We start from the raw sequence: 18,844 nt of genomic DNA on the forward strand, positions 1-18,844 counted from the left end.
CAAGCTCTCTACTTTTACGTCAGTCACGAGTGAGAGATCAACCAAGAGAGACGGAGTGGCCTGTACATTCTTCTAACTACAGTCTATATGGCTCTAAACTCCCCGTAACTACCGTCTATATGGCTCTAAACTCCCCATCTCCCCATAACTACCGTCTATATGGCTCTAAACTTCCCATCTCCCCGTAACTACATCTATATGGCTCTAAACTCCCCATCTCCCCATAACTACCGTCTATATGGCTCTAAACTCCCCATCTCCCCATAACTACAGTCTATATGGCTCTAAACTCCCCATCTCCCCGTAACTACAGTCTATATGGCTCTAAACTTCCCATCTCCCCGTAACTACAGTCTATATGGCTCTAAACTCCCCATCTCCCCATAACTACAGTCTATATGGCTCTAAACTCCCCATCTCCCCATAACTACCGTCTATATGGCTCTAAACTCCCCATCTCCCCATAACTACAGTCTATATGGCTCTAAACTCCCCATCTCCCCATAACTACCGTCTATATGGCTCTAAACTCCCCATCTCCCCGTAACTACAGTCTATATGGCTCTAAACTTCCCATCTCCCCGTAACTACAGTCTATATGGCTCTAAACTCCCCATCTCCCCGTAACTACCGTCTATATGGCTCTAAACTCCCCATCTCCCCGTAACTACAGTCTATATGGCTCTAAACTTCCCATCTCCCCATAACTACCGTCTATATGGCTCTAAACTCCCCATCTCCCCGTAACTACAGTCTATATGGCTCTAAACTCCCCATCTCCCCGTAACTACAGTCTATATGGCTCTAAACTCCCCATCTCCCCGTAACTACCGTCTATATGGCTCTAAACTCCCCATCTCCCCGTAACTACAGTCTATATGGCTCTAAACTCCCCATCTCCCCGTAACTACCGTCTATATGGCTCTAAACTCCCCATCTCCCCATAACTACCGTCTATATGGCTCTAAACTCCCCATAACTACAGTCTATATGGCTCTAAACTCCCCATCTCCCCATAACTACCGTCTATATGGCTCTAAACTCCCCATCTCCCCATAACTACCGTCTATATGGCTCTAAACTCCCCATCTCCCCATAACTACCGTCTATATGGCTCTTAACTCCCCATCTCCCCGTAACTACTGTCTATATGGCTCTAAACTCCCCATCTCCCCATAACTACCGTCTATATGGCTCTAAACTCCCCATCTCCCCATAACTACCGTCTATATGGCTCTAAACTCCCCATAACTACCGTCTATATGGCTCTAAACTCCCCATCTCCCCATAACTACAGTCTATATGGCTCTAAACTCCCCATCTCCCCATAACTACCGTCTATATGGCTCTAAACTCCCCATCTCCCCGTAATTACCGTCTATATGGCTCTAAACTCCCCATCTCCCCGTAACTACAGTCTATATGGCTCTAAACTCCCCATCTCCCCATAACTACCGTCTATATGGCTCTAAACTCCCCATAACTACCGTCTATATGGCTCTAAACTCCCCATCTCCCCATAACTACAGTCTATATGGCTCTAAACTCCCCATCTCCCCATAACTACCGTCTATATGGCTCTAAACTCCCCATCTCCCCATAACTACCGTCTATATGGCTCTAAACTCCCCATCTCCCCATAACTACCGTCTATATGGCTCTAAACTCCCCATCTCCCCGTAACTACAGTCTATATGGCTCTAAACTCCCCATCTCCCCATAACTACAGTCTATATGGCTCTAAACTCCCCATCTCCCCATAACTACCGTCTATATGGCTCTAAACTCCCCATCTACCAGAAAAAGTCTTAAAATTAATTAGAAATGCATCAAAACCTAATGTTGAAGTAAAGACCCCTGCCAACTAATATCAACACATATTTCGTTTTGGAAAAATTATTGCCTTGTTTAAGAAATATTTCCCTGTGCCTTGAAATTACGCCACCAAAAACCCAAATATCTTTAAGATATTTTCTAATTTCTCTCCCTCATGAGGAGGGAGGATAATGACATTTCACAGAGTAACAAGGAAAATTAGTTACTTTTTACTGATATCTATTTGGTTTATGAATTAAGTGATTCAAACCCAATTCTGTTACCAAATCTGTAACGGAATTACTGCAATTGAATTGACTACAATGGGCAATCATAGTAGTTAAAAATCACAGTTGGGTCACCTGCTACATTCCTCCGTTCCACTGGTGTACTGTTGCGTTCAACTCATAACTGTTTTCTTTATTTTTCTGTCGTCTGGTGGTCAAAGCAAATGTGTGAAAACATTTCTGGACAACCTGTCTCTCGCTCTCTCACTTTTTGACACCTACCCATGATCCCCCTCTCTTTCCATTTACTGTAACCAGCATCCTTACTCACTGAGCACCGACCAACACCAGACGTACATGGACTTTGAAAAGTAGTTGAAATTGGGTCAGTCCGCCCTGCCTTGATTTCAACTTACACAGACGTTGTTTATTTTTTTTATATTTTTTTATATGACCGGGACCGGCTTTAATTTCAACGTCCACAGATGTTGCTTTTTGGTCCGGACCGGTCTTGATTTGACCCAAACATAGATGTCCATGATTGGTTCAGATTTGGGCCAATCCAATCCACACCGAACCAAACCTGAACCAATCATAGATGTCTATGTTTCACACGTGGGTGTAGAGCACAGTCGAGGACAGTAAAAATGGTGTAGAGTATAGTACAGTAGATTTCCCCAACAGTAGAGCATTATACCCCCAACTGCAGTGTACCCCCTCACATTTGTGTTGTTGCCCTGGACAAACTAATCTGATTCAACTAATTGAGGGCTTGATGATTAGTTGACAGGTTGAATCAGGTGTACTTGGGGGCTACAACAAAAATGTGTGTTGTTGGGAGGACTGGAGTAGGCTTGGGCGATATACCATATACCGGGGTATTTGGAAAAAGCTTTTCAATACCGTCAGTACCGTTGAAACTATTTATTTGAAGTTTTTTTTTAAATAATTTGAATATTTGTAGCTACTTTTTAAGTAAATAACTGCAGTGAACTTTTGCATTACGTTAGCAGATAAAGAACATCGCGTTCTTCTTTTCACCTGTCACATTATTATGAAGCTTACCGGTAGTCCCCAGTCACGTATTATGAAGCTTACCGGTAGTCCCCAGTCCCGTGTCACATGATGTTTGTTTACAACCACACAACGATGAGACCGGAGTCTTGTGAGTCACTCTCTGTTGTGCAGCATGCGCCAGGTGATCTAATTACAGGATGGAATTCACAACTAAATGTTTGCCAGCTAGATATCTTATAACTATTAAGTTAACTGTCTAAAATGTGTTAAATGCTCTGCAGTTGTGGATTTGGTTAGCTAATTAGTAGCTAGTTAGCTAAGTGGTTAGTTTCTCCCAAAATCAAGCATTCACTTGCTAACAGCAGAGAATCCCCTCCTGGATCAAGAGCCTTGGTAACAGCAGAGAATTCCCTCCTGGATAAAGAGCCTTGGTAACAGCAGAGAATTCCCTCCTGGATAAAGAGCCTTGGTAACAGCAGATAATTCCCTCCTGGATCAAGAGCCTTGGTAACAGCAGAGAATTCCCTCCTGGATCAAGAGCCTTGGTAACAGCAGAGAATTCCCTCCTGGATCAAGAGCCTTGGTAACAGCAGAGAATTCCTTCCTGGATCAAGAGCCTTGGTAACAGCTGAGAATCCCCTCCTGGATCAAGAGCCTTGGTAACAGCAGAGAATTCCCTCCTGGATAAAGAGCCTTGGTAACAGCAGAGAATTCCCTCCTGGATAAAGAGCCTTGGTAACAGCAGATAATTCCCTCCTGGATCAAGAGCCTTGGTAACAGCAGATAATTCCCTCCTGGATCAAGAGCCTTGGTAACAGCAGAGAATTCCCTCCTGGATCAAGAGCCTTGGTAACAGCAGAGAATTCCTTCCTGGATCAAGAGCCTTGGTAACAGCTGAGACCCCCTCCTGGATCAAGAGCCTTGGTAACAGCAGAGAATTCCCTCCTGGATAAAGAGCCTTGGTAACAGCAGAGAATTCCCTCCTGGATTAAGAGCCTTGCTGGCTAATATTTGTTTTGTGTGTGCAGCAAACTGTGAGTAGCATTTTTTTTAGATACTTGTATAGTTTAGGTCAGAAATGGTACAAAATGTTTGCAATGCGCTCGTTAGCATTTAGTTCGCATTCTCTATGGGATTTTACATTGCTAACCTTAGGAGTACAGAGTATCAGTGGGGTTTGAAAACAGCACCCCTTGTGTTCAGTGCCGGTGTTACCGAATATCCTGGTATGGCACAAGGTCGGTATGAAGGTATGACAATCTGCATACCGACCAAGCCTACACTGCAGTAGAGTACAGTAAAGTTTAAAAAGAAGTTGCGTACAGTCTTCTACTGTAGAGTAAAATAGTGTAGAGTTCAGTACACAGTAGAGCGCACTAGAGTATACTGTACTGTACTATACTCTACTGTACTTTACTCTACTAAACTGTACTGTGCTGTACTGTACTTTACTCTACTGTACTTTACTATACTAAACTGTACTTTACTCTACTAAACTGTACTGTGCTCTACTGTACTATACTCTACTGTACTATACTATTCTAAGCTGTACTCTACTGTACTTTACTTTACTGTACTTTACTCTACTAAACTGTACTGTGCTGTACTGTACTATACTGTACTCTGAGATATACTGTGCTGTACTTTGATGTCCAAACTTGTGAAACATAGACGTCTATGATTGGTTCAGATTTGGTCCAGATTTGGTCTGGTCCGGACCAACCAGATTTGGTCTTGTTCCATGTCTTGTGGACCCTCCGTTGGTGTGCGCCTGTAGCCTGATTGCTATTAGAGGGGGGAAGACAGCATATCGTTTTCAGGGCTGACCGGAGGGCTAAATGCTAATGCTATAATAGGACAAGGTCTTTTCATGTAAAACACAACCCCATAGCCCATGAGAGGAAAAAATTAGCTTGAAAATAAAACAATCACTTTGTGCATCCTTAGACTTGACGGCTACATTTAAGTGCACAACTCTAAACAATGTACTGTCAAAGCCACGTCACGTCTGAAGCAGCGGTAGCTCAATGCGCCGTACATAAACACTATATTCTTACGTTTATTTTATATCCTTGTGTGTAACAGTGAAGACTCTAACAAATGTTTGAATACAAACATCAGTTCAGATATCCAGATATTCGGTTTACCGTGCCCATCCCTACTGAATGCCCTCACCCGCTGAAAGGAACCGCCGCCTTTACTTTTCCTCTGTCTGAGCCAGGGGCTGTGTTAGGATGGAGGTTACCAGTACTGTTCTGTGTTAGGATGGAGGTTACCAGTACTGTTCTGTGTTAGGATGGAGGTTACCAGTACTGTTCTGTGTTAGGATGGAGGTTACCAGTACTGTTCTGTGTTAGGATGGAGGTTACCAGTACTGTTCTGTGTTAGGATGGAGGTTACCAGTACTGTTCTGTGTTAGGATGGAGGTTACCAGTACTGTTCTGTGTTAGGATGGGGGTTACCAGTACTGTTCTGTGTTAGGATGGAGGTTACCAGTACTGTTCTGTGTTAGGATGGAGGTTACCAGTACTGTTCTGTGTTAGGATGGAGGTTACCAGTACTGTTCTGTGTTAGGATGGAGGTTACCAGTACTGTTCTGTGTTAGGATGGAGGTTACCAGTACTGTTCTGTGTTAGGATGGAGGTTACCAGTACTGTTCTGTGTTAGGATGGAGGTTACCAGTACTGTTCTGTGTTAGGATGGAGGTTACCAGTACTGTTCTGTGTTAGGATGGAGGTTACCAGTACTGTTCTGTGTTAGGATGGGGGTTACCAGTACTGTTCTGTGTTAGGATGGAGGTTACCAGTACTGTTCTGTGTTAGGATGGAGGTAACCAGTACTGTTCTGTGTTAGGATGGAGGTTACCAGTACTGTTCTGTGTTAGGATGGAGGTTACCAGTACTGTTCTGTGTTAGGATGGAGGTTACCAGTACTGTTCTGTGTTAGGATGGAGGTTACCAGTACTGTTCTGTGTTAGGATGGAGGTTACCAGTACTGTTCTGTGTTAGGATGGAGGTTACCAGTACTGTTCTGTGTTAGGATGGAGGTTACCAGTACTGTTCTGTGTTAGGATGGAGGTTACCAGTACTGTTCTGTGTTAGGATGGAGGTTACCAGTACTGTTCTGTGTTAGGATGGAGGTTACCAGTACTGTTCTGTGTTAGGATGGGGGTTACCAGTACTGTTCTGTGTTAGGATGGAGGTTACCAGTACTGTTCTGTGTTAGGATGGAGGTTACCAGTACTGTTCTGTGTTAGGATGGAGGTTACCAGTACTGTTCTGTGTTAGGATGGAGGTTACCAGTACTGTTCTGTGTTAGGATGGGGGTTACCAGTACTGTTCTGTGTTAGGATGGGGGTTACCAGTACTGTTCTGTGTTAGGATGGGGGTTACCAGTACTGTTCTGTGTTAGGATGGGGGTTACCAGTACTGTTCTGTGTTAGGATGGAGGTTACCAGTACTGTTCTGTGTTAGGATGGAGGTTACCAGTACTGTTCTGTGTTAGGATGGAGGTTACCAGTACTGTTCTGTGTTAGGATGGAGGTTACCAGTACTGTTCTGTGTTAGGATGGAGGTTACCAGTACTGTTCTGTGTTAGGATGGAGGTTACCAGTACTGTTCTGTGTTAGAATGGAGGTTACCAGTACTGTTCTGTGTTAGGATGGAGGTTACCAGTACTGTTCTGTGTTAGGATGGGGGTTACCAGTACTGTTCTGTGTTAGGATGGAGGTTACCAGTACTGTTCTGTGTTAGGATGGAGGTTACCAGTACTGTTCTGTGTTAGGATGGAGGTTACCAGTACTGTTCTGTGTTAGGATGGGGGTTACCAGTACTGTTCTGTGTTAGGATGGGGGTTACCAGTACTGTTCTGTGTTAGGATGGGGGTTACCAGTACTGTTCTGTGTTAGGATGGGGGTTACCAGTACTGTTCTGTGTTAGGATGGGGGTTACCAGTACTGTTCTGTGTTAGGATGGGGGTTACCAGTACTGTTCTGTGTTAGGATGGAGGTTACCAGTACTGTTCTGTGTTAGGATGGAGGTTACCAGTACTGTTCTGTGTTAGGATGGGGGTTACCAGTACTGTTCTGTGTTAGGATGGGGGTTACCAGTACTGTTCTGTGTTAGGATGGAGGTTACCAGTACTGTTCTGTGTTAGGATGGAGGTTACCAGTACTGTTCTGTGTTAGGATGGGGGTTACCAGTACTGTTCTGTGTTAGGATGGAGGTTACCAGTACTGTTCTGTGTTAGGATGGAGGTTACCAGTACTGTTCTGTGTTAGGATGGAGGTTACCAGTACTGTTCTGTGTGAGGATGGAGGTTACCAGTACTGTTCTGTGTTAGGATGGAGGTTACCAGTACTGTTCTGTGTTAGGATGGAGGTTACCAGTACTGTTCTGTGTTAGGATGGAGGTTACCAGTACTGTTCTGTGTTAGGATGGAGGTTACCAGTACTGTTCTGTGTTAGGATGGAGGTTACCAGTACTGTTCTGTGTTAGGATGGAGGTTACCAGTACTGTTCTGTGTTAGGATGGGGGTTACCAGTACTGTTCTGTGTTAGGATGGAGGTTACCAGCACTGTTCTGTGTTAGGATGGAGGTTACCAGTACTGTTCTGTGTTAGGATGGGGGTTACCAGTACTGTTCTGTGTTAGGATGGAGGTTACCAGCACTGTTCTGTGTTAGGATGGGGGTTACCAGGGTCGTAGGCTGCTCATCTCCCTATCTGACTCACTGCACCACGTACAACCCATTAGAAACAGGGGGAGGGGAGGGGAGGGGCGGGGTGGGACCAGGGGGCCCTCTACCAGGGTTGGGGTCAATTCAAATTGAAGGCGGTCAATTCAGGAAGTAAACTTACATTCCAATTCAATAGTTTAAAAAATGGCTTCGATTTTCATTGACTTCTCAATAAACTGAAAAGGAGAAGCTATGTGAAAAGTTTAACTGACTTCAATTCGAATTGACCCCAACCCTACCCTCTACACACGAGAGCCTCACGCGACATGGTGCTAGCTCAAAGGTCATGGTGCTAGCTCAAAGGTCATGGTGGATAGGAGTCTGTTCACCACAAACAACTTTTCTGCTCGCTGCTTCCGTGTTTGTGTGTTGTAGAGGGGAATGGAAGCGTAGTGCCAGGTAGGTAGGTATGCCTTTGGAGTTCTATGCGTGTCTTAGATAGGCAAATAAATAATGGCCTTTTCACAGTGGGGAGGAGCATCCCGTATGCCTCTGAACAGTAGCCTAATCGTTTTTAGTATTGGCAATTGAAACTTTTCTATCTCACTCTGAGGTGAGTGGGAATGTATGCATCACTCTTGGCACCACCGCTACTGTTTCAGTTAATCTGGGCTGGGGAATAGAGCTGGAAAGGCAGGAGATACGTCTCCTACTCTCTCTTTCTCAAGCTGTGCTCTCCCTCTACTACTCCTTCCTCTTAGCAGGGACACAAACAGACATTTTTAACAGCTTTAAGTCGTTAGACAGACAGTGGTTGGTGGGGGCGGTTGGCGGGAAGTGTTGGGTTCGGTCAGAGCTCCTTTTGAAGGGACCCACCCCACCCAGCGACAGACGATGTCATTGGAACTTCGGACCAGGCCGGGACCACCTTGCTCTTGGAAGGAAACTGTCACAGGATGTTCCAGGGAAAATGGTGGGAAAGGCAGGCCAGGGTGGGGCAGAAGGATTTACCGGTTCTGTTTTGGTTGTATGAGTCTCTGCTGTTCGCTCTTTGACTGACCACTTCATACGTTTTGTCCAACTAAGACTAAGACATGTGGTCTGTCTTTCTTTTGAATTGATGAACAAAGTTAGAGAAAACATTTTTTTTTGCTAAATTGTGGAGTGGATGCAGAAGGTTCATGTTCTCAAGTGCTATTCCAGGTTCTGATTCCAAGTGTTCTGAAATGAGTGTTTCCCATCTAAGCAGCGTTGTAACCTTGTGTTTTTGTGCCTCAAGGACAGAGCTGGCTGATGTAATGTGCAGTGAGATCCATGAAAGAGATTGATATGCAGCTGAACATACTGGGATAAAACACAAAGCCTGTGGAAAGGTTGTTGCCTCGAATGTGGGGAAACATTGCTGTCATCTAGGGTTGGGCAAAGTCAACCTTTGTCATATTGCCACATGCCATTGCCATATATACCATGCTATTGGTGGAGGACCAGAACAGGTTTGTCTATATGGCACACACAGGATGACGTACTGACTGTCTGAGTGACAGGCTGTCCTACTGCAGTGAGCTAGGTTATAGGCCTACATGACAAGACGGTGCCACCAGACTTGGTCACCCTGTTTCTAGCTCCTAGGAAACGTAGCAGTATTTTGCTTTTTTTTGTGTGTGTTATTTATTCGATTATTTGCTCATAACGTTTGTAGGATTATTTCCTACAGCCGGTAGTCACTCACCAGAAATTAGACTTCCCTGACCTGGATCATTTGTTTGGACTTCCCGAGGCAGCCCCATTCATCCTGGGTGCTACACCAAAACGTTGACACAACTTACGAGTATTTTACTTGCTAACGTTCAGTCCCTGGACAATAAAGTAGATGGACGAGGCTCTCCTGTCAGATAGACTGTAACAGGGACTGTAACAGACTGTTTACGGAATCATGGCTCTCTCCAGATATATTGTCCCTGTCCGTAAAGCCAGCAGGGTTCTCCGTTCATCGCAGGGACAGGAACCAGGAACTCTCCGGGAAAAACAAAGGTGGAGGGGTATGTCTCATGATTAACAACTCATGGTGTGATTGTGGTAACTTACAGGAACTCAAGTCCTTTTGTTCTCCCGATCTGAAATACGTCACCATCAAATGCTGACCGCATTACCTTCCGAACGAATTTTCCCTTTTCCTTTTCAAGATGATTCGATACATACAGTACCTTCGGAAAGAATTCAGAGCCCTTTACTTTTTCCACATTTTGTTATTCCCTCATCAGTCTACACACAATACCCCATAATTACAAAGCAAAAACAGGTTTTTAGAAATGTTTTTGAATTTATATATTTTTTAAACCCTGAAATATCACATTTACATAGGTATTTAGACCCTTTACTCAGTACTTTGTTGAAGCACCTTTGGCAGCGATTACAGCCTTGCGTCTTCTTGGGTATGACGCTACAAGCTTTGCATACCTGTATTTGGGGAGTTTCTCCCATTCTTCTCAGCAGATCCTCTCAAGCTAGGCCCGGTTGGATGGGGAGCGTTGCTGCACAGCTATTTTCAGGTCTCTCCAGAGATGTTAGATTACATCCCTGCCGGCCATTCCCTCCCCTACCCTGGATGACGCTGGGCCAATTGTGCGCCGCCCCATGGGTCTCCCGGTCGCGGCCGGCTACGACAGAGCCTGGATTCGAACCAGGATCTCCAGTGGCACAGCTAGTACTGCGATGCAGTGCCTTAGGCCACTCGGGAGGCGTGGATGTGTAGATACATGGACTCCGATATCATATAGGAATTATACGTTTTAGTTTGATGCGATTCCGTTTGATTAGAGAACGAATCGGTGCGCTTCGGTTCGATGCATTAACATTAGTTGCATAAACACATTCATTTTCCATTTTAAGTTAAAACCTGCTCCTGATGGAGCTCGTGACCTGGACCTCTGTGTTCGTGTGTGCATGTCAAATGACATTTTAATTGTCGCAGGCTTCATAAACAGCTGGTGTAGATTAACAGTGAAATGCTTACTTGCGAGCCCTTCCCAACAATACAGAATACAATAAAATAAATAAATAATAATTCTAGAAAAGTTATAACGCAAGGAATAAATGCACAATGAGCAATGATACAGTGGCTTGCGAAAGTATTCATCCCCCTTGGCATTTTTCCTATTTTGTTGGCTTACAACCTGGAATAAAAAATAAATAAACATCGGGTTTGTATCATTTGATTTACACAACATGCCTACCACTTTCAAGATGCAAAATATTTTTCAGGGTGAAACAAACAAGAAATAAGACAACTTGAGCGTGCATAATTATTCACCCTCCCCACCCAAAGTCAATACTGTGTAGAGCCACCTTTTGCAGCAATTACAGCTGCAAGTCTCTTGGGGTATGTCTCTATAAGCTTGGAACATCTAGCCACTGGGATTTTTGCCCATTCTTCAAGGCAAAACTGCTCCAGCTCCTTCAAGTTGGATGGGTTCCGCTGGTGTACTGCAATCTTTGTCATACCACAGATTCTCAATTGGATTGAGGTCTGGGCTTTGACTAGGCCATTCCAAGACATTTAAATGTTTCCCCTTAAACCACTCAAGTGTTGCTTTAGCTGTATGCTTAAGGTCATTGTCCTGCTGGTGAACCTCCATCCCAGTCTCAAATCTCTGGAGGACTGAAACAGGTTTCCCTCAAGAATGTCCCTGTATTTAGCGCCATCCATCATTCCTTCAATTCTGACCAGTTTCCCAGTCCCTGCCTATGAAAAACATTGATGCTGCCACCAACATGTTTCACTGTGAGGATGGTGTTCTCGGGGTGATGAGAGGTGTTGGGTTCACGCCAGACATAGCGTTTTCCTTGATGGCCAAAAAGCTCAAATTTTCTGACCAGAGTACCTTCTTCCATATATTTGGGTAGTCTCCCACATGGTTTTTGGCGAACACCAAACATGTTTGCCTATCTTTTTTTTTTTTGCAATGGCTTTTTTCTGGCCACTCTTCGGTAAAGCCCAGCTCTGTGGAGTGTACGGCTTAAAGTGGTCCTATGGACAGATACTCCAATCTCCGCTGTGGAGCTTTGCAGCTCCTTCAGGGTTATCTTTGGTCTCTTTGTTGCCTCTCTGATTAATGCCCTCCTTGCCTGGTCCATGAGTTTTGGTGGGCGGCCCTCTCTTTGCAGGTTTGTTGTGGTGCCATATTATTTCTATTTTTTAAATAATGGATTTAATAGTGCTCCGTGGGATGTTCAAAGTTTCAGATTTTTTTTTATAACCCAACCCTGATCTGTGTTTCTCCACAACTTTGTCCCTGACCTGTTTGGAGAGCTTCACGGTGCCGCTTGTTTGGTGGTGCGCCTTGCTTAGTGGTGTTGCAGACTCTGGGTCCTTTCAGAACAGGTGTGTGTATATATATATATATATATATATAGAAATCTGAAACATCCCACGGAGCACTATTAAATCCATTATTTAAAAAATAGAAATAATATGGCACCACAACAAACCTGCAAAGAGAGGGCCGCCCATATATATATACTGAGATCATGTGACAGATCATGTGACACTTAGATTGCACACAGGTGGACTTTATTTAACTAATTATGTGACTTCTGAAGGTAATTGGTTGCACCAGATCTTATTTAGGGGCTTCATAGCAATGGGGGTGAATACATACCACTTTTCCGTTATTTTTTTATTTTAAACAAGTTATTTTTTTCATTTCACTTCACCAATTTGGACTATTTTGTTAATGTCCATAACATGAATTCCAAATAAAAATCCCAATTTAAGTTACAGGTTGTAATTCAACAAAATAGGAAAAAATGCCAAGGGGGATGAATACTTTTGCAAGGCACTGTAGCTTGGCTATACACATGGGGTACCAGTACCGAGTCGATGTGCAGGGGTACGAGGTAATTGAGGTAGATATGTTCGTAGGGGTAAAGTGACTACGGGATAGATAATAGACAGTAGTAGCAGTGTATGTGATACGTGTGTAAGTGTGTGTGTGTGTATGTCTATGGTCAACATTTTTGACCATAGATATATATATTTTTTCTTTGTATTTTTTTCCTTTATAGACACTCAGTCTGTCAGTGTTCCCCAACTGGCTGCCCGCGCGCGAGTGGTTTTATTTGGCCCCGCAAGTTTTCTGAGCAAAAATAATACAATGTAATAAAAGCAACTATATGTACTGAGTTTGTCTGATGTTTTTAAGCACACTGTGATTAAATCATTTAAGACACACAAATAACTTGAAGGTGCCAGAGATCAAGATAGTCTAAACCAAATTGTTCCCAACCCCCCTCTTCCCGCTGCTGCTGGCCTTCACATCTTGCTGTTACGCTCCAAATAGGCTACACCAGGCGTCGGCAACCTTTTCCATTTGGAGTGCCAATTTATCTTACCATTTCTACCCATCTGCGTGCCAGTTATGATTTTTTATATGCACATTTTCGTGGAACAGTTTCATTTATAATAAAGTCTTTGTATCTCAAAATCATTATCATGTGGTTAATAAACATTCTAAACGTTTTTTTTTTTTTTGCCGTTGCCAACTATGTAAAAATAGCCTACATAAAGCCAACAAATAAAAAGATTGCAGCCTGCATGTAGAAAATATCCTTGTAAAAATAAATGTCATATTAATCACATTGGCTACATATGGCCTGTCTGCAAGGAACTTAAAACATTGTATCAGCTATTAACTTGGGACTGGCCCGAAGCTCGTGCTAGCATCCTTGTGTAAAATATTCTGGGCCCTCAGTTTCCTGCGCCAGTGAACTCCAGACAGACATAGCTGTATGCTATATATATATATATATATATATTTATATAAGGAATAAGAAGTAATTAAGTAGGTACAGTGGGGAAAAAAAGTATTTAGTCAGCCACCAATTGTGCAAGTTCTCCCACTTAAAAAGATGAGAGAGGCCTGTAATTTTCATCATAGGTACATGTCAACTATGACAGACAAAATGAGAAAAAAAAATCCAGAAAATCACATTGTAGGATTTTTTATGAATTTATTTGCAAATTATGGTGGAAAATAAGTATTTGGTCAATAACAAAAGTTTCTCAATACTTTGTTATATACCCCTTGTTGGCAATGACACAGGTCAAACGTTTTCTGTAAGTCTTCACAAGGTTTTCACACACTGTTGCTGATATTTTGGCCCATTCCTCCATGCAGATCTCCTCTAGAGCAGTGATGTTTTGGGGCTGTCGCTGGGCAACACGGACTTTCAACTCCCTCCAAAGATTTTCTATGGGGTTGAGATCTGGAGACTGGCTAGGCCACTCCAGGACCTTGAAATGCTTCTTACGAAGCCACTCCTTCGTTGCCCGGGAGGTGTGTTTGGGATCATTGTCATGCTAAAAGACCCAGCCACGTTTCATCTTCAATGCCCTTGCTAATGGAAGGAGGTTTTCACTCAAAATCTCACGATACATGGCCCCATTCATTCTTTCCTTTACACGGATCAGTTGTCCTGGTCCCTTTGCAGAAAAACAGCCCCAAAGCATGAAGTTTCCACCCCCATGCTTCACAGTAGGTATGGTGTTCTTTGGATGCAACTCAGCATTCTTTGTCCTCCAAACACGATGAGTTGAGTTTTTACCAAAAAGTTATATTTTGGTTTCATCTGACCATATGACATTCTCCCAATCCTCTTCTGGATCATCCAAATGCACTCTAGCAAACTTCAGACGGGCCTGGACATGTACTGGCTTAAGCAGGGGGACACGTCTGGCAATGCAGGATTTGAGTCCCTGGCGGAGTAGTGTGTTGCTGATGGTAGGCTTTGTTACTTTGGTCCCAGCTCTCTGCAGGTCATTCACTAGGTCCCCCCGTGTGGTTCTGGGATTTTTGCTCACCGTTCTTGTGATCATTTTGACCCCACGGGGTGAGATCTTGCGTGGAGCCCCAGATCGAGGGAGATTATCAGTGGTCTTGTATGTCTTCCATTTCCTAATAATTGCTCCCACAGTTGATTTCTTCAAACCAAGCTGCTTACCTATTGCAGATTGTCTTCCCAGCCTGGTGCAGGTCTACAATTTTGTTTCTGGTGTCCTTTGACAGCTCTTTGGTCTTGACCATAGTGGAGTTTGGAGTGTGACTGTTTGAGGTTGTGGACAGGTGTCTTTTATACTGATAACAAGTTCAAACAGGTGCCATTAATACAGGTAACGAGTGGAGGACAGAGGAGCCTCTTAAAGAAGAAGTTACACGTCTGTGAGAGCCAGAAATCTTGCTTGTTTGTAGGTGACCAAATACTTATTTTCCACCATAATTTGCAAATAAATTCATAAAAAATCCTACAATGTGATTTTCTGGATTTTTTTTTCTCAATTTGTCTGTCATAGTTGACGTGTATCTATGATGAAAATGACAGGCCTCTCTCATCTTTTTAAGTGGGAGAACTTGCACAATTGGTGACTGACTAAATACTTTTTTCCCCCACTGTATTTTATGAAGTTTCCACCGGATCAGAGCATTACCCCCCACCCCCCACCCCCACACACACACACCGAGTGCTTATCAATAGAGTGCTGGAAAGATTTTTCAAATAGGTTGAGGAACTGTTGTCATTCTCAATGGATGTAAAAAAAAAAAAAAAAAAAGGACTTTGTTTGCTTGCTGTTTAGGTGAAGAAACAATTACTTTGAGTTATACAGTGGTGGTGAGTTATGACAATCAGCAATACTAGCAGATCAAAATAATGGTGAAAGACTGTAGTAATAATATATTGAATGCATTAATAAAAATTACCGTAACTTAACAAACATTGTAGATGAGAAATTATAGGAATTAACTGTAAATCACACAGGTGTCTCGTGCCATAAATTTTCAACATTCTAGAATAATAGTGAAGACATAAACTATGAAATAACACATGGAATCATGTAGTAACCAAAAAAGTGTTAAACAAATCAAAATATATTTTAGATTCTTCAAAGTAGCCTTGATGACAGCTTTGCACACTCTTCTCTCAACCAGCTTCATGAGGTAGTCACCTGGAATGCTTTTCCAACGGTCTTGAAGGAGTTCAACTTCTTTCAAGTTGAACATATGATTCCATATGTGTTATTTCATAGTTTTGATGTCTTCACTATTATTCTACAATGTAGAAAATAGTAAAAATAAAGAAAAAACCCTTGAATGAGTAGGTGTCCAAACTTTTGACTGGCAGTGTATATATTTTAGACTGCTCAACTAAAAAAATATCGGTCGACCAACAGCCTATCGAGCAGTGGTCGACCAACAGCCTATCGAGCAGTGGTCGACCAACAGCCTATCGAGCAGTGGTCGACCAACAGCCTATCGAGCAGTGGTCGACCAACAGCCTATCGAGCAGTGGTCGACCAACAGCCTATCGAGCAGTGGTCGATCAACAGCCTATCGAGCAGTGGTCGACCAACAGCCTATCGAGCAGTGGTCGACCAACAGCCTATCGAGCAGTGGTCGACCAACAGCCTATCGAGCAGTGGTCGACCAACAGCCTATCGAGCAGTGGTCGACCAACAGCCTATCGAGCAGTGGTCGACCAACAGCCTATCGAGCAGTCGACTAATCAGTCCTACTATTCTATTCTGGAGAGAGATGCATCCTGGGGGCCGCCTCAATGGATTAGTCCACTGAGACAGGTGCGAATCGGACAGGTGCGAATCGGACAGGTGTCTCATGTGCCAAGAAAAACAAATCTACACCTAGATCACCAAAAGTATGTTGACACCCCTTCAAATTAGTGGATTCGGCTATTTCAGCCACACCCGTTGCTGACAAAGGTGTATAAACTTTACTAAAGAGCTCAGTGACTTTTTCAACGTGGCACCGTCATAGGATACCACCTTTCCAACAAGTCAGTTCGTCAAATTTCTGCCCTGCTAGAGCTGCCCCGGTCAACTGTAAGTGCTGTTATTGTGAAGTGGAAACGTCTAGGAGAAACAACATCTCAGCCGAGTAGCAGAGAGTGAGAGATTTCCTATTGTCCGCTTTGACTGCAAAATGACTGCATCTTCGGCAGTTCTTACTTTCGCCACTAGAGGGATGATCGGACGATTTCTAGGGGTCTGTACTTCTGAAGTTATTGACTGTTTTTGTCCTTGCCAGTTAGCTATCAGTTCTCAGCTCTTAGCAGCCAATGGCAAGCAGTTTCTTACTGCCGTTAAAAACGGATGTTTGACATGGATTAAATAATTCAGTAATGACTAGAAAAACGAACAAATCAAACATTTAAACCTCGTAAACAACTAGTTTAGACCCAGCGTTTATTTGAAACGGGCGTTTTATTTGCTGAAATGTGTGCTGTTTCTCAGCTATTAAAAGGGACAGGTGGCTATTTGAGACTGAGTTTTAATTGAAGTTTTTAACGGTGTATATAACATATTTATTGAACTAGGCTTTAGAAAATTGGAATAGGTAAATCACCTGTGTACTGTCCTGCTGTGTGCTGTCCTGCTGTGTGCTGTCCTGCTGTGTGCTGTCCTGCTATGTGTTGTCCTGCTGTGTGCTGTCCTGCTGTGTACTGTCCTGCTGTGTGCTGTCCTGCTGTGTGCTGTCCTGCTGTGTGTTGTCCTGCTGTGTGCTGTCCTGCTGTGTGCTGTCCTGCTGTGTGCTGTCCTGCTGTGTGCTGTCCTGCTGTGTACTGTCCTGCTGTGTACTGTCCTGCTGTGTACTGTCCTGCTGTGTGCTGTCCTGCTGTGTGCTGTCCTGCTGTGTGCTGTCCTGCTGTGTACTGTCCTGCTGTGTACTGTCCTGCTGTGTGCTGTCCTGCTGTGTACTGTCCTGCTGTGTGCTGTCCTGCTGTGTGCTGTCCTGCTGTGTGCTGTCCTGCTGTGTACTGTCCTGCTGTGTACTGTCCTGCTGTCCTGCTGTGTACTGTCCTGCTGTGTACTGTCCTGCTGTGTACTGTCCTGCTGTCCTGCTGTGTACTGTCCTGCTGTGTACTGTCCTGCTGTCCTGCTTTGTACTGCAAGACTACGTTTTTTTACTGCACGGTGCCAGTCAAGTTCAAATAGGCTAAACCATCGTCGTGTCATATCACAATGTCGTCGCCGTCGACGATGCCTGTCAATCATTGTCGACAGACGACGCTATCGTAATATCGCCCCCTCCTCTACTGTGATCTTAGTCTACAAAGAACAACATTGGAACAGAACCGTTCTTTTAAAAGCATTTGAACCAGTTAATAACGTTTGTTGTCAATATACAGTTTATCGACCACAAGTGCAAGACGTTTCCCTTTTAATCTGTTTTCCTTGAAGATTGGATACAGAACTTTGCGCCTTTCTGCAATCTCCTTCGGGAACTGATCATTCATTCCTATTTTCGTGCCAGCAAGTCTTTTTCCCAGGCTTTTCACCATAGCTTTATCCTTAAATGCAAATTTGGCAATGATTGGGCGATCATATTTCTGTCCTTTTTGTCCGAAACGGTGTACACGTCCTTCACAATATTCTCAGTTACTTCTCCCTCTTTTTCCTGAATACCCGTAAGTACTAGATTTTCTCTCATCGATCTAGTTTGGATGTCTAGTAAGGCTTCTCCCAGAAGGTTGTTCTCCTTGTTTAGTTCCCTAACGTCCGTTTCCATAGTTACTGTCACCTTTTAATTATTTGGTATCTTTCTCCATTATCGCAGCTTTTTCGTCACTCATTTCAAGACTCGCTTTCAACTCCTTTACATCCTTACTGACCAACTCCAGTATGCCCAGTTTGTCATTTATCGACTTCAACAGGTCGCTTTCCACACTTACCAGACCCAGTGGTGAAAAGCATAAATCACCTGTATCAGTCGACGAGTTGCGTTTTCTCTTGGGGATTGGTTCTCCTCAGTTTATCTTACGCCATGTTTGGGTGTAGCGTGTTGTTGTAATATTTGTCGATATATTTCTCTAGCCTTGTGATCTGTTTTTTTGTGTTATTATCCAGATTGAATTTTATTAACTGCGAAATATATGAAATGCTAATATTTAGTCTAACTTACTGATTTTGAATATTATGTTTTTTACGTTCTGGGCAATTTTCTTTCCAGTCCCACAAAAACAAAACAAAAACAGAACAAAGCGCCTATGCAAAGCCCTCGCTGTCACTCAGACACGTATTCCAGTGTCTGCCTGTCTGCC

At 43.5% G+C, this 18,844-nt stretch overlaps 1 protein-coding gene across 1 annotated transcript in view; it reads left to right on the forward strand.

Moving 5' to 3' along the window:
- LOC311143761 (FHF complex subunit HOOK-interacting protein 1B-like) overlaps positions 1-18,844 on the forward strand; it is an 89,368-nt gene that overhangs the window by 13,705 nt on the left and 56,819 nt on the right. The window lies entirely within an intron of this gene.

The sequence above is a fragment of the Coregonus lavaretus genome (genome assembly GCF_964263955.1).
Source record: "Coregonus lavaretus genome assembly, chromosome: 16".
Lineage (NCBI taxonomy): Eukaryota > Metazoa > Chordata > Actinopteri > Salmoniformes > Salmonidae > Coregonus > Coregonus lavaretus.